Source organism: Lepisosteus oculatus, chromosome 14, assembly GCF_040954835.1.
Source record: "Lepisosteus oculatus isolate fLepOcu1 chromosome 14, fLepOcu1.hap2, whole genome shotgun sequence".
Classification (NCBI taxonomy): domain Eukaryota; kingdom Metazoa; phylum Chordata; class Actinopteri; order Semionotiformes; family Lepisosteidae; genus Lepisosteus; species Lepisosteus oculatus.
Window position 1 is genome coordinate 44820996 of NC_090709.1, and position 15485 is coordinate 44836480.

The window sequence follows — 15485 nt, forward strand, 5'->3', positions numbered from 1 at the left end:
GATGGGATACCACCTCACGTCCTGAGGACATGTGCAGCCCAGCTGACCACAGTGTTTACAGACATCTTTAACTCCTCCCTGTCACAGTCCATGGTCCCCACCTGCTTTAAAAAAAACACTATTGTTCCAACTCCCAAAAAGACAAAAGTGACATGCCTGAATGATTACTGCCCAGTAGCATTAACATCTGTGGTGATGAAATGCCTGGAGAAGCTGGTGTTGTCACACATCAACTCCTCCATCACAGAGTCCCTGGACCCCTTGCAGTTTGCCTACCAGAACAACAGATCAGTGGATGATGCTGTCTCCCTGGCTCTGCATACAACCTTGGAACACCTGGACACTAAGAACTCGTATCTGAGAATGCTGTTTGTGGACTACAGTTTAGCATTCAATTCCATCATACCCAGTCAACTGGTGACAAAGCTCAGGGGATTAGGTCTGTCCAACTCTGTCTGCAACTGGCTGCTGGACTTTCTTATCGAGAGACCACAGGTGGTGTGGATAGGCAATAAAACATCAATACCACTCACCCTGAGCACTGGAACCCCACAAGGCTGCTGTCTGAGTCCAAGGTTGTACTCCCTATTTACTCATGACTGCGCAGCAAGACACAGCAACAACCGCATCATTAAGTTTGCCGATGACACCACTATAATAGGACTGATCAGTGATGATGACAAGTCCACTTACAGGGATGAAGTTGTACAGCTGCTTAGGTGGTGTCATAGCAATAACCTGGACTTGAACATAAAGAAAACGAAAGAGCTAATAGTGGACTTTCGGAGACACAGGCCATACACTCACAGCCCACTCAGTATTGATGGAACGGAAGTGGAAACAGTCACCAGCTTTAGGTTTTTGGGAATTCACATCTCTAAAGATCTAACCTGGACTGTGAACACTGACTCTATCATGAAGAAGGCTCAGCAGCGCCTTTATTTCTTGAGGTGCCTCAAGCGATGCGGGATGCCAATACATGTGTTGGTGAACTTCTACCGCTGCACCATCGAGAGCGTCCTCACCAACGGGATCACTGTGTGGTATGGTAACACCTCTTCGCGAGAAAGAAAGGCACTGCAGAGAATGGTCAATATGGCCCAGAAGATCATCGGCTGCGGTCTCACCGAGATTAAACAGCTCTATGAGGACCGCTGCCGTGGTAGAATTCTGGCCATCACAGAGGACAGTCACCACCCCGGGCATGAGCTCTTCACCCCACTGCCCTCAGGCAAGAGATATAAGAGCAACGGACACTTACCACTAGATTCTTCAATAGCTTCTATCCACAAGCAGTGAGACTGGCGAACACATTTAGCCATCCCCCTCGGACCACACCTACACCATCACCATCTACCTCTTTATGATTTCTTATCTATTGCACATCTCCAGTCATTGTTTACATGTCTGTATTGTTTACATTCAAACTGTCTACATGTTTACTTGCACATTGTCTATTGTTTGTTTGTACATTGTCTTGATGCACTGTTTGCACTTTGTCTTGTTTTTTACACTTGTTTTACAATCAAGAGACTTTCTGTAAGTAAGAATTCCATTGTACCAGTACCAGTTACATATGGCAATAAAGTTCAAGTTCAGGTTCAAAACACACCAGCAAGTCCACCTCTGAATGGCTTAAGAAAAACAAAATGAAGACTTTGGAGTGGCCTAGTCAAAGTCCTGACCTGAATCCGATTGAGATGTTGTGGCATGACCTTAAAAAAGCGGTTAAGGCTCGAAAACCCTCCAATGTGGCTGAATTACAACAATTCTGCAAAGATGAGTGGGCCAAAATTCCTCCACAGCTTTGTAAAAGACTCATTGCCAGTTATCGCAAACGCTTGATTGCAGTTGTTGCTTCTAAGGGTGGCCCAACCAGTTATTAGGTTTAACTAAATGTTATCCACAACTTCAAACACCTGTGAGAAACGGGCAACTGCAGTGTTACGCCTGCTGGCTCCACAGATAATCCTTTTTTGAAGTTTAAGGAGAGGATTTCTTCAATTCAATTAAACGTTTCAGAAATGGTGAACTATTGATGTGTTTCACACGCAGCACCGGCTCTCCTTTGCTTACAAATATTTTTTTTACACCAATTTACTCAACTACGATTTTTGCTGAGCATTTTGTTTGCTTGCTTCCTATTGTATACTGTGCTGATTTCTGTATTGTTCAATTTCCCTGTTGATTTTAGTTTCTTGTTTTCTAAGACAATCAGACCAGCTGTTCTGACCTTACCCTGCACTGGAGCCACTCTTTTCTTTCCAAGAGAGTGGAGAGAGATACTACTGCAGGTAACACCCCATGAGAAACATCATGAGTTTCTGGAAAAGCTCTCTACCTGCCCACTCCCCACACCGACGTGTGTGAGCAGGGATTTAAAGGGACATTCTGAAGTGAAGAAACATTTTATCGTTACATACTTTTTCTGTGCAGTTAGTTCTCCTTCAACTCCGCCCGACAACAGAGGTCGTTTTTAATACAGGAGTAAAGGCACACTGCACATCTGCAAAACATCACGTTAAGGTTTAGGGAGAGCGACATCAGTGATTGGAAGGTACAGATGCAGCCATTCAAAGTGTGCAGTACAGACACATACCGGAGGTAATTGGCTACGGCGTCGCGCATTGTGACGCGCGATGACGCAAAATACCGCGGTACGTGATTGGTTGACTGACAGGGGCACTCGTAGTCCGTTGGTCGGTCGTAGAAAGATTTACAGTAAATGTCTTTACTGTGCACATTTTAGCATTGAATATTCATATGGAATTTTACCACTGAAGGGAAATCTTAGTACCTGAGCATAAAAAGAATAGGAGCATACTGTAACGCGTGTGAAGGCCATAAACGATATTAATTTTGGAACATAAACATACAGTATATGGCTGGTCTCTGTACTTTAAATAAAAAATACACACCAGTATTCCATTTCTCCCTTAACATTTTAAGCTTCGAAGTCTTTAACTAATGTGATACTGGAGTCAACAAGCATACTTTTAGAATTTGATTAAAAGGGAATATAATATGGAATTGCGTATCTAAAGAAATTAATAACGATATAATTATATTCATGTACCGCAACACAAGAATAGTACATGCTGTACATTGTCTGTTGATAATGTTTCTGTAGTGCTTTTTCAGCACGCTGCATGTGACCTTGCTGGTGGCACTGTGGGTTAGGCTCCTGACTCCTACCTCACATGCTGTGTGTTTGAATCCTGCTGGAGTCATGACTTTTTTTTCAACAAACATTTCTTTGAAAAAATAAAACATTTCCCTGGGTCAGAGATTAAATAAAACCTCACTCGCACCAAACAAATTTATATTTCTAAATATCACAACATGATCGAATTTAAGTCATTTTAATAACGATGAATAGTCACCTATGTGTTACAATATAAACATTTATATTGATTTAAATCGCGTTTTGATTTAAATCACAAACGCAGGTTTAAATATATGTGTTTTTTGATTCACAATCAGACAAATGCAACATAAATTGATATCTTTGTCTTCTAAGTATCTTAATAAACTTTCAGCATAGCATTCTCCCCGTTTAGATTTATTTTTCTTGGGATCCTGGGATCAAACATGGAAAGATTAGATTGTAATCGTTTTTTTTTTTAAATACATTTTAGAAAAGTGTAATCTATACTAAAAAGTTGTACACCACCTGCTATAAAGATACATATTGTAATACTTTCGGGTTCGGATAGGACAGACACGAGAACTCAGACTTGCGGAGTTAAAGCAAGTTAAAGCCTTGATTTTATATATCACCTTTAAAAGTGGCATCTCAAAGCAAAGTAAATACCCAACACTGATTGTACCAATCTGTCATGCTAATAAAGCACCTTGAATTGAGAGAGAGAGAGAAGGGGAGGGCGAGCAAGCGAGAGAGCATAGCCAGGACAGACAGGCAAATAAGATACACTCCACAGACATTCACAACAGCGACATATCATAAAACATTTGCACATATAGTTAAATTATTATTTGTTTTTCAGGAAGTTAAAAAAAACACTTGAATTACTTATCCAGTCTCTCGAAATAAAATTATTTTTCAAGCAATGCAACTAACGTCGGGCAATGTGTCTTTTTTAATCCAACATTGACAGCCACATCTTAAATCTTGTCAGTCAGCTCTTTTTTCTCTATTTGAATTGTGGCAATTCAAACAACCTGGGATAACAAGTGGTCTCAAAGTCACAGAGCTCACAGAGCTTTCACAACAGATGACAATTCCCTTAGTCCTTCCTTAGTCTTCCTGAAATTGTCAGATTATGAGTGAACAAAAACATTTTATTAAAAATTTAATAAAAATTATTTTTTAATCGCGTATCTAAGGAAATAGCAGTATAACCTTGTTCATGCAGTGGCATGTTACATTATTAATTTGGGTGTCTCCTCTTGCCAGAAAGCTCTAAATTGCATTTTGAGTTCGGTTTTTGACTTTTTTTAAATTGCAACCCATAAATAAAGCTGATACTGTTTAGACTTTTAATTATTTTAAACTGTATTACAGCAGCACAATGCAACGTATATTGCAAAAATGCACTTGGAATCTGTCCAAGCCCTGCTTTGTCAGGCATTTTCTTTTACTGTAATGGACATAAAAACTCCCTTGCTTTTAACAGAGCGTTTCATAATATCTAACTACGAAAATTATTTAAACTGCTACACTTATCATTCAACCAGAGCTCGAAATATCACAAGGATCCTCAAGAGCACAGCAAAGACTGTATTAAAAGTATACTAGTGACAAATTAGTATACTTTAGATCTTTTTTTCTGATATGGGGAAAATCTGATCATGTTTCTCTATAACAATAAAAAAAACATTATTTTACATATCACCTTTATGTGATATCACCTTAAGGACAGCACATACAAGTGTAAATTGCACAATGGACCGCGCATATACATTTAAAATAGTCTTCTTTAGGTGTGAGGGCAGGAGTGGATCGCAGAAGGCATAATCAGCAAATTAGGAAAACAAAGAACAGGACAGGTGAGACGTGTATCCAGAGAGCGGGTGATCAGAAAAAGGAACAGCTGTTATGCCCAGGTTTTACGCTCTCTCTGCTGAATGAATAAAAGCATTTTATTAAAAATTATTAAAGCGTTTGTCTGGGTATTTACTTTGTAATCTGTGGTTTCCATCTACTGTATTGCTTTGAGATGCCACTTTTAAAGGTGATATGTAAAATAAAGTTTTTTATTATTGTTATAGAGAAACATGATCAGATTTTCCCTGGTTCAGAATAAAGACGATTAAAATCTGTAATCTTTCCACTTGTATGTCATCGGAAAATACAAGAAGTTTCTGCTTTGTGTAAGGATTGTATCAAAAAGTAATCTAACTGGTGAGAAAGCTGTGCTGCTCAAAGCGCTTTACAGGATAAAAACAATAACAACAATAGTGTTAGGCTGGGCAAACGATTTTTTTATAGAAATACAAAATGAGATATAATGATGTGTTCCGGCTAAGACATTAACAAGTACAACCCCCCTCTCTGCGGGAGTGCTGGCTGTGACGAATTAAACCGGTTTCACAGGTATTTCACAGGTAAGTAGAAGGGGGCAAGATTTCCAGCGAAAGACACCTCCCCCCTCCAAAAGTACATTACTTACTAGTTAAGAAAGCTAGGCTCCTCAATGAAATCGCTTTAACATGCTAATGCGTTGGTGTAACAGTCCGGGCGTGGCAAGCTTCTAATGTCAACCCGACTACGGCAAAAGGAACCCTTCTTTCATTGGAAGACAATGAACATATTCTAGCCCTAACTGAATTAATAGCAAACATGGTTTACATAAAATACATTTTTCCAAGAAAGTTTAGTCTTTGTCACTAATGAAACCACTAAATAAAGACATAAATATATTTTCATTCCTTCCAGAGGAGCGCATGAAAACGAGTTTCCATCTGCGCCATTCTCCCTCCTTCTCTGCTATTGTCACAGCTCCTCCTTGTGCACGACCAACACAAGGAGGCGCTGGCACACTCTGGCGAAGACCTGGGATTCGAAGTTACGCCCCTGGTCACTGTGTAATTCCTCCGGCACCCCTAGCCTGGCAAACATCCCCTCCAGCAGTGCATCGGCCACGGTGGGGGCACTCTGGTCCGGGAGGGCATAGGCCTCCGGCCACTTTGTAAAATAGTCCACCACCACCAGGACATAGCAGTTTCCAGCCTCAGTGCGCGGAAACTGGCCCAAAACGTCAACCCCCACCTGCTCCATAGGAGTCCCCACCTGGTGTTGTTGGAGGGGGGCTCCTTCTGGGCCACGGGCACCGCACACGTTCAGCAATACCGCTCCATGTCCCAGTGGCAAAGACCCCAATAAGAAGTTTTTTTTACAGCCGAAATGCCCCACGCCCGGCTGGCCGTGCACCACTCGTGCAGGACCTCCATCTATCACACCATCTGCCCCTCTGGCTCCTTAAAGTGGAGCAGCCAGGTGAGGGACACATGGTCGGTCCTCAACTGGAATTGGGTCCTGAACAGGCACGGCCTGAAGTGGCGGACCGCCACCATCACCGCCAGCAGCTCACGACGGGTCACGCAGTAGTTCCGTTCAGCCTTATTCAAAACCCGACTGTAGTAGGCAACTACCTGCTCCCCATCTGGCCCCTCCTGCGCCAACACCGCGTCCAACTCCGAGACACTCGCGTCGGTATCCAGGATATACGGTAACCACGGATCGGGGTAGGCCAGCACGGGGACCCCCACCAGAGCTTCACGTAACCGGCTGAAAGCCATCTCGCAGCCCGAGTACAAGTCGAAACGGCGGCCCTTATCGGTGAGGCGGTGCAGCGGGGGAGCGATGCTGGCAAAGTCCCGGACAAACCTCCGGTAATACGAAGCCAACCCCAGAAAGCTGCGCAGCTCCGCGACAGTGCGGGGGGTCGGCCAACCCCTCATTTAGGCGACCTTACCTGGGTCTGTAGCCACCCCTCACAGTCCAACAACATGTCCCAGGAAGGTCACCTCCTGCCTCAGGAGCTCACACTTGCGGGGATTGAGCCTCAGGCCAGCACGGCGGATGCAGGCCAGCACCGCCTGGAGGTTCGTCAAGGCCTGGTCGAAACCCTGGGCATGAACCAGCAGATAGTCCAGATACAGCACACACTGGTTCCACGGGACCGATGCCAGCACCCTCTCCATCAGCCTCTTGAAAGTAAACTGCCAGAGGCTTCGAGCGAGTGGTACCTGCCAGTAGCCACAGCGGAGATCAAGGGAGCTGAACCAGGTCGACCCGGTGATGTAGTCCTTGGCATCGTCTATCCTCGTCAGGGGGTAGGAATCCTTCCAGGTGACCTCGTTCAGCTTGCGGTAGTTTACGCAGAACCTCCACGAGCCTTCTTTTTTTTGGACCAGTACAGCTGGCGCCGAGGGCTCGCAGAGGGCTTAATCACTCCCGCTGCGGCCATCTCCCGGATCTTTTCCTCGGCGGCGGTCCGCTTGGCGTGAGCCATGCGTCCAGTTGGGATGCGGATGGCAGAGGGTCTCCAGTCTCGATGTCGTGTTGGTAGAGGTCCTCAACGCCGCGCCTCGCTTCCACGCAACCGCCGCTGCCGACTCAGGGGCAGGATCCGGCACGCTCGCTCCCCGGCTCACAGGCCCGGTCTGCCACCGCCACCACTGACTCTTTTTCCCCCGGCTCCGGCAAGCCCGTGTCCCTCAGCCTTCGCCGGGTCTGCCCTCCACCTGGTGAAGTTGCTCCCCCTGCCACACCAACTCCTGCCGGCCCAAGTCCAAACTGGCCCCCACTCGCTGCAGTACGTCCAGCCCCAGAATGCAGTCCTCCTGGATGGGTGCGAGGTAGCAGGGGTGGCGCACCATCGCTGCACCTAGATGAAAGGCAAGCACCTGTTTCACCCGCACTACGGCGAGCTGTCCCATCACAGTCCTTAGCCGCAGGCTGGAGGCCTCTCATCCTGGGGGGTTGGTGCCCTCGGTGTCGGGGAGGATGCCCGGCCGGAGTAGGGTTACCGATGAACCCGTGTCGAGCAGGGCCAGGCAGGGTTGGTCCTCGATTCGTTTCGGCACTGGAGGTACAGGCTATAGCCGACTCGCCCCACAGTGGTGTGAGGGGTGCCGGTCTTCACAGCGCTCTCCGGAGAGGGGGTTGAGGTGTTCAAGGGCGGCCGTCCCCGCGCTGAGCCGACCCGTTCCCGTTTCCCGACACTGATCGCGGAGTGCGAGGTTTGGGTGCCCAGCAGAACCGGGCTCAGTGTCGTCTCTTCCCGCTGCGGTCGCAAAACAGCGTGCGGGGCTGTTCCGCGGGGGTTGCTGCACGGGCTGGCTTCTCTTCCCCCTTGCTGGACTCCTCCGTCTGTGTGGGAATCGCTGGTCAGCTCTGGCAGGGAGGGTATCTTCTCTTTGGGGCATCCACTGGGCGGGAGTAGCAGGCAGTCGCCCCAATTCTACCGGCAGGACCACTACTGGATAGCCCTGGTAAGGGCTGTGGCCACCTGTCGCACCCAGGAGTTGCTCAGGCTCCCTATGTGCGCTGCCGATGGGTTCTGTCTCTTTTAGAGTCAGACAGCACTTGACAGAATCGGCTAATGTTTGCCAAGATTTGTCCATCCTGCCCGCTTCTGACACCAATGTAGCATTTACAGGTTTTTCTCAGAACAAAGGACCAGTGGAGACGCAATTAACAAACCAAGCAATAGCTTTATTCTTTAACAACCACAAAACCAAACACAGCATATACATGCACATGAGGAGACTGACAGAACACGTACACATCTTTAGGGTGGTAATTACTTAACAACACGCTATATACTTATAAGACTACACAGGGCACTAGAACTACTAGGACATTATTTACACAGGTAGGGTCAGCCGCTGGTCACCGTGCTGACCCTCAGACTCTCCCCGGCTACAACTCCCAGCATGCCCAGCGGTACTATGCACGCCTAGGGGCGCTTCCTCCTCACCACCAGGCGAGGGCGTTACAATATATATATTTTTTCTCTGGTTCTCAGCAGTATCATTGGGCTGAACTCCAGTTAAATGCTTGTCTTAGAAAGATCAAAAGTGAGCGAGGGAAGATGGGTGGAGATTAATGGAAGTTATAAAGGCAATGGGTTGGCTCTGCTTAAGCTTCATTCAGACCTTATTAGGGCAAACTCTATGGGTCAATTGCATCGAACTGAAAGTAGCATACTAACAGGAGTTCAACCCGTGCTTAGAACGCAGATGCCGTCTAAACTTGTGCTCCACCTTAAGTCCAATTGCAACAAACTTTCCTGCTGTGCTTAGTCCGCAGTGCCGAACTTAACCTGTTCTCAATTGCAATGAACACAAAGTAACAACTGCAGCACTCCAGAGTAACTAAAGTAGCGGACTAATTTAAACTGTCTTCATTTGGCTTAGCACCGTACTCGGTGTAACGCAGGATTGCATTAGAAGGCTCCCAAATATAGTGGAAATAATCCGTTGCTTGGAAATGTATTGGAATATTAATTAAAATTGCTTTACACTCATACCATATTTATTAATAATGAAGTTTATTAATGTGTGTATTTACAGAAGTGTCATTTACTATTTATGTTTAATGTCAATCATTACTAGTAGCTGTGAGCTTTAAGATATGCTAGGAAGTGAAGAGAACAGAACAGAGCAAATGGTTATATAAATAGAGTGGGAGCTTTTAATATGTTCTATAAAATTTGGGAGTCAACTGAATAGATTTGCTAAGTATTTTATTGTGATGGGTATCTGTATTTGTGGTTATCAGTGGAAAGCAGGGATAATAAGGAAATGGGTGGCACCCAAGCACATGTTAAAGAAAAAAACTTGGCTTCTTAAAAGTGATTATGATAGCCACAGGACAGAAGAGACAGTGCACTGTGGTCCAATAATGACTGTGTTGAAACAGCCAGAGTGTGCTGCATGCCATGGAGATGGAAAAGGTAGCTCATCCCAGTCAATCGCAAGGTTGTGTAGGACTGCACATGACCTGATGATGATGGTGCTGGCTCTTGATGGACTGGTATACAAACCAAATGACAGCCAAGCAAAGCGTTAGTTGTTTTACAATTCCGAAAGATTGTTCAAAGTGGCTTCTTGCATTTTTATGACTCCTGTTATAGTGCTTCTCTTGTAATGTTGTAGGATTGTGCACAGGTGTCAGAAGATATAGTCATAAAGAATAACCACAGGCAAAACAACATGCCAGCTTGCTCTTCCCTACTTTGAAAGGAAGATATTGGAACTGATTAAAGAACTTAACTTGAAATGTAAGCTCCTACTGACACAGGAGAGAGAGTTCTGAAAAGTAAGCACAAGGGACACTGTGGATAAATAAATGTATTAATTTAAAAAAAGAAATAATGAGAAGGTCAGAGGAACAATAATTGTTGTATTTATTTGCTCAGGTAGTTTTATAAGTTTAACTTTCAGTAAAGTTCTGTTAAAAATAAAACTGGTCATTAGTTGGCGTCTTTTGTAATGATTTAGCAATAGTGACATGTCGGCTTGTTCGACTGGAGTGTTAAACAAAATTAATACAGTAGCATCCTGTCTCAAGTGTACAGCTGCAGTTCTCGTTTGTTTCGTGACTAATTGCAATTGCATTAGTCTGTGTAAAAAAAGACTTCTGCAGCTCCAGTGGTGCGATCGAACTCATGCTGAGATTGAGTTCAAGCCTCACCTGGAGCAGTGTGGCCTATATTTTCAACTATTTAAACTAACTGACCAGTTTAGGTCCTGTTAAGTATTTGCTGGAGATCAGGTCTAAATTAACATGAAAGGAACAAGTAAAGGTTTGTTCCTTGTCAGACCTGAAGAAGGCTCCAAAGCTCAAACGTTGTTTGCTTCTCTTTTCAGCATGGAATAAAATTTTACTTGTTCCTATGCAGTCCACACATGCTGACACAGCTCCCTACTTAAATTACCATCAGCAATGGACCTCCAGCAGACCTATACACAAATATATGAGAGAGGTCTACTGAAACGAGAGGAGCACGATGGAGTACCGAAGACTTGAAAAAGCACTCACTTTTCTGTGTTTTTGTTGTTACCCAGATTTGTTTTTATGTTCTTTTTCTCTTTGTTTTGAAGTTGTTCTGTTTTTTTTTTCTTTTTTGTAGGTGTTAGACTACTACAGGGATTTACCTAGGTTCTATTAAGACTTCTTTTATCAAAACATATTTTATTAATAAAAGCGTGATTTCTTAATAATCAACTTTAATGTTATCTTTATTAGTAGCTGTATTACAGGTAATGCATGCACAGCCTTTATTATGCTATAGTGAATTTTCAGGTATCCCATGGAGGGAAGAGAACTGAAATTAAGGAAATACTTATTTAAAGGGGTCTTAAAGTCTTAAAAGTGTTCTGTCACATCTGGGTGTTAATTGAATAGATTTGTTGTATTATTTCATATGATTTGACTCTACACTTGTGTTTCTCAGGAGACAGCAGTAATATTGGGGATTTGCGGGTACAGATAATAAATTATACTATACAAGTGTAGAGGTTTGATGGGTTTACTGAGACAATTATTAATTGTAGCAGTAATCACGAGGTTGTTCGTTGTGGTTTTTAGAAAATCAATCGTCAGAACAACTAACAACGCACACACGGGTTCAATACACGAGATACATTTATTCATATAAATTGTGCACCAAACATATACTAGTCTGCCTGGATACGAGCAGCAGACCTTACTGTGAGGGTTATCAATATACAAAGTATATAATCTCGAAGAGATGCAAACACAAAGAGATACACAACAGAGAATATATGTCAATATATATCGTTCGGTTACCAAATCGCTAATCAGTGTTATTACCCACTGTTACTCTAAACTCGGAAGTAAATACATTACTCATGAATTAAATTGATAACAACTTGTGTTGAGGTACAATTGAATTCTCAAGACGCAATGTAGAACATGGGGTTTACTTATCCACTGTGTATGGATTTGGAATTTCCCAGCACGAACACCAAACCAGCTGACAGGCTCTGTTGCAGCCTCAGTCCCAGCGGTTGTCCAATGGGCGTTGTCCCGGCGTCCTCTGGCTACTGGCCAACCAGTCGAGGTGCAGCTCGGAGTAGGACGGGCGGAGGAATCTGACTGCGGCGCGCAGGGCAGTCGTTGCTCCGAGGGGATCTACCAGCAGTCCGGCTGGCTGGTAGAAAGTCTCTATGCACTATGCACTCTATGCAGTGTGACGGCTAGTCCTCACAAGTCACTCTTTTGCCCAGGAAGAAGCTGGTTCGTTCCCGGTCCAGCGCTGCTTCTGAATAAGCTATTCAGGTTGTCGACGAGGGTCCAACTGTGGGCTGCCGTTGATCAAGCGGAGCGTTCACGTTGGTAGAATTCTGAGTACGTACAGGATCCTCGGCCCCGCGCTTAGAACAAAGTCCAAGTCCCTTTGCAGACAACAGCCTTTGTCACGTGATTGTCTCTGAGGATGCGCGAAAATGGCCAAGGAGAGCCCTGATCTGAGCTTGCGCTCCCTTTTTGACCAAGACACAGATGTGTTCTGATTGGTTGAGAGTTTGGCGGGCATTGGAGACCCACATGGTGTTACCACACCCTGCCAGTCTCTAATTGGTTGATCAAGGTGAGATACGAGTCACATACTCCTGACACTTAGGAATGCAGTCCAGATGTCCATTTGGCACTCCCTAGACAGATAGGCGCCAATGAATGACCATTGATCATGATAGCCAGGCTTATCTAAGTGCATCCCCGTTTGGGAGCTGTCCCTTATCAAAAGAAAACATCTTAAATCAGCCTGCATGAATACTTTCTCTGTGGCTGAACCACAGAGATGGAGAGTGAGATGGGGCCTCATTAAGGAAAGCACAGCAACGCTTAATTCTGTCTTATTACCAAGCATTGCTGCTACAACTGCTTAACTTCAAACTAAACAGGACTATGGGAATGAGATTTGATTTCGAACTGGGTTTTAAATAAATAGGACCGCTGCACTACATTGTGCTTTATGTAAGACAAAAGGTGGGCTTCCTGTGTTTTCGATAACTCAGTTGTAAGAGCGGAGGAATATAGTGGAAACAGCTGGGAACTCTTTGTTCTCTGGTTTGAATTTGGCTGGAAGAAAGGTGTTTTTTATGTTCTTTAATCAAAAAGTGAAAATTTGTCGTTCACTTAGTTGTCTTATTTTCTAGGCTTGTAGACTCCTCACTCTTCCTAAAAGAAAGTGCTGCAGATAAAGATACAGTAGTTGTCGGAAGTTTGTTCAGTGGTAGAGCACATACAGGCTGTATGTGGTTGTTTTCAATCGCCGGCGTCTCCACTCTGGATTTCTTCCTAAGCGCGATATCTTTCCTTACTTGTGTGTGAATTTCAGCGCGACACATAAACCCCTTTGTCTGTTTTATAAAGATTATATTTTAAATCAGTTAAAACAAAAAAGTACCTATTACATACACGTAGAAAACACATGTATCTAATTTGAAAATTTGGGCAATGTATTACTAGTAGTGGAGCTGAGCTCACAGAAGAGCAGTTGATATTGTTAAACCACGTATTATTTTTAAATGACGCTACTAAGCACTGGCACGGTGTTAGTGCAGTCCTACCCAAGCTTTCTATCGACTGGATGAGTCTCCTGTTCCATCTCCAATTCTTTCCGCACATTTCGCCTGTTTCACCACCATTATGATTAGACTATAGCCACTAATACGAGAATACTGTTCTGAAAGACTGTCTTAAATAATAATGTTGAAAAGGGTAATGATAAGAGTTTTTTTTCATTAAAGTAACCATACATTTGCCTGTATAGTACAACTTATTATCTGTATCCGCAAATCCCCAATATTAATGCTGTCTCCTGAGAAACACAAGTGTAGAGTCAAATAATATTACAACAAATCTATTCAATTAACACCCCTATGTGACAGAACACATTTAAGACTTACACCCCTTTTAAATATGTATTTCCTTCATTTCAGTTCTCTCCCCGGGATACCTGAAAATTCATTATAGTATAATAAAGTCTGTGCATGCATTACCTGTAATACAGCTACTGATATAGATAACATTAAACTTCATTATTAAGATATTACACTTTTATTAATAAAATATGTATTGATAAAATTCCTTGTGAATAATTGTAGTGTCTGGAAAGCAATTGTTCATTACTTAATGACGATATTATTTCCACTACATTCAGGACAGTTCCAATGTAATCTATTGTTCCACTTCGTCTGCTTAGTCTCCTACTTTAGTAACATCTAATGGGGAGCAGCTGTTATTTTAGGTTTGTTGCAATTGAGAACAGGTTTGCTACAGAGCTGCTGACAAATTTCAGCAGCCAGTTTGTTGCAACTGACCCGTTGTAGCTACCAATCAGAAAAAAAACCAAACGCAACAACTTCAAAAGAGAAAGAACATTAAAAACAAATCTGGGGAACAACATAAACACAGAATCTAATGCGAGAGCTTTATCAAGTCTTCAGTGCTCCTCTTGTCTCAGTAGACCTCTCTCATATATTTGTGTACAGGTCAACTGGAGGTACACAGCTGATAGTAATTTAAGTAGGGAGCTGCATCACAGCATGCGTGGGCTGCAAATGGAAAAGTATAGGTTTATTCCATGCTGAAAATAGAAGTAAACACAACGTTTCAGCTGTGGAGCCTTCTTTGATTGTGACTCGAAATAAATCTTTACTTGTTCGTTTGATGTTAATTTATCTCCATCAAATACCTAACAGTATCTAAACTCGACAGTTGCTCTCAGTAGCTAAAGACACTGCTCCAGGTGAGGCTTGAACTCACAACCTCAGCATGACTCCGCTGTGCACTGCTGTATAAGTACTGCACACTGACCAATTGCGCCACTGGAGCTGTGCAAGTTGTGCTCCTCATACAGACTGACGCTGCAGAAACACAGGGTGAAAACGGTTTCAGTTGTGGATCCATCTATACATGGGGAACACTAAAATAGCAAGGAAAATACAAGAAAAGAAACTGAAAGAATTGTGCTAACAGCAAAGGGGAACTGAGGGAGGTGGTCAGACAAGTAAATCAGCCTGGCAGATTATTTGTATCGACATTTTTTGAGTCAGTCAGCAAACAGATTTCTCTTCATGTGCCTTAAACTGTGCAGTTTGTATCTTCGCTGTAGATAGGTTTCTTCAGAAGTCCAGTAAACTGACAATAATGGAGAACTAGCTGACGCACCCCGTCGTGAAGACCCTCTGTAAGGTGATTACACGTTTCAATTTCAAGTCGCCTCCTTTACACTCAATTGCAGCCCCGAAACTGAGAGAAAGCATGAGAAATGGCTTCAATTTCAATGTGAAAGTGCAGTACAGGCTCGATGGCTTCACATCTCCCATCAATCAAATAAAATTGCAGTAAAGTGATCTAAATATGACTCTTAAGTACTTGGAAAGATGATTATTTTGAGCGTGCCTCCAAGGGTCTGCTACGAGGCTTAAGTTGGCTTCTGATTCGCCAGCTTCTTATGCGTGTTTTTCCTTCCACCTTAAAT

General features: G+C 43.6%; 1 non-coding gene across 1 annotated transcript; it reads right to left on the bottom strand.

Annotated features, from left to right (window-relative positions):
- Nucleotides 1–14742: 14742 nt before the first annotated feature.
- Nucleotides 14743–14836, bottom strand: trnai-uau (transfer RNA isoleucine (anticodon UAU)). Its single transcript has 2 exons — nucleotides 14799–14836; nucleotides 14743–14778 (listed from the first exon to the last, which is right to left on the bottom strand). It is a non-coding gene; the product is annotated as a tRNA-Ile (tRNA).
- Nucleotides 14837–15485: the final 649 nt, after the last annotated feature.